Below are 1,487 nucleotides of genomic sequence, written 5' to 3' on the forward strand. Positions count from 1 at the left end.
TTTAATTGATCTTGAAATTGTTGGTTCGGATTAGGTTGGGCAGGTTGGTTATTTTGGCCATGATATGGTGGTTGGGAGTAAGTGTTTTGTGTGGCTTGGTATGATCTTTGGTTGGAGTTTTGGTATGTGGAATTGTTATGTTGGTTGTTGTTGTAAGGTTTGTGGTTTTGTGGTTGGGTTTGCTGGTTTCCCGACCCAAAGTTTGGGTGGTTTTTCCAGCCTGGGTTGTAGGTGTTGGAATGTGGATCATATGGTTGCCTTTGTTGATTTCCCACATAGTTGGCCTCTTCCCAATCACCTCCTTCAGTGCTTACTTCCTCTCGATCTTGTGTGTGTATTGCAGCCACTTGTTTTGTCTTTAAATTCCTGGTGAGCTCTGCTAGTTGCTTGGCAAACACCTTGTTTTGGGCTAAAATTGTGTCAACATGGTTCAACTCCATGACTCCCTTAGTGTTGTGTCTCTCTGAAGCATAGTAGTACTCATTCTCAGCCACTGTCTCAATCACTTCAATGGCTTCTTCCACAGTCTTTTTCCTGTTCAATGAACCTCCTGATGAATGGTCTACAGCCTTCCTTGATTCATAAGAAAGTCCATCATAGAAAATATGCAATTGCACCCAGTCATGGAACATGTCTGGTGGGCATTTCCTTGTCAAATCCTTGAACCTCTCCCATGCCTCGTAGAGAGTTTCTCCCTCTTGTTGTCTAAAAGTCTGAACCTCAGATCGAAGCCTATTGACCTTTTGTGGGGGGTAAAAATGTGCCAGAAACTTGCTTTCCACCTCATCCCAGGTTGTTAGGCTCCCCCTTGGGAATGATTCCAGCCACTTAGCTGCCTTGTCCCTAAGTGAAAATGGGAACAAGAGCAGTTTGTAGGCATCTTCCTGGACTCCATTGGACTTCACAGTGTCGCAAATTCTCAAGAATTTTGTGAGATGTTGGTTTGGATCTTCATTAGCACTCCCACCAAATGAACAATAATTCTCCACCAGTGATATTAGCTGTGGTTTGAGTTCAAAATTGTTGGCCTGAATGGGTGGTTTCTGAATGTTGCTACCACAATTCCCAGAGGTTGGGTTTATGTATGAACCAAGAACCCTCCTCTCAGAAATGGCATTGTTACCATCAGCCCTCTCATGGTTGTGAACTTCTCTATCCATGTTGAGATCTAGAGCTTCCTCAAAATTGTCCTCAGATTCTCCTTCAGATTCTTCTTCTCTCAGTACTCTCTTCCCTCTTGCTTCCCTTCTAAGTTTATGAAGGATCCTCTCTGGTTCGGTATATGAAGGAGTTCATGTCTCTCCTCTCCTACCTGTCATACAAGAACACAGCACAGGCAACAAACAAGTGAAATACTCTTGGTTAATGGAAGAGTATGGTTAGAGCAGTTGAGGAATTAAATCAAATAGTTAGTGGGTCAGTGAGTTAGTTGCTTGAAATGAAAGGCATAAGAAAGAAAAAGCAAATAACAGAGTGCAGAAATTAAA

The 1,487-nt window shown here is 42.7% G+C and overlaps 1 non-coding gene across 1 annotated transcript; it reads left to right on the forward strand.

The window, feature by feature from the left end:
- Positions 1-630: 630 nt before the first annotated feature.
- LOC127746939 (small nucleolar RNA R71) lies at positions 631-734 on the forward strand. The gene has a single exon (XR_008008744.1). It is a non-coding gene; the product is annotated as a small nucleolar RNA R71 (small nucleolar RNA).
- Positions 735-1,487: the final 753 nt, after the last annotated feature.

Source organism: Arachis duranensis, chromosome 4, assembly GCF_000817695.3.
Source record: "Arachis duranensis cultivar V14167 chromosome 4, aradu.V14167.gnm2.J7QH, whole genome shotgun sequence".
In the NCBI taxonomy this organism is placed as follows: domain Eukaryota; kingdom Viridiplantae; phylum Streptophyta; class Magnoliopsida; order Fabales; family Fabaceae; genus Arachis; species Arachis duranensis.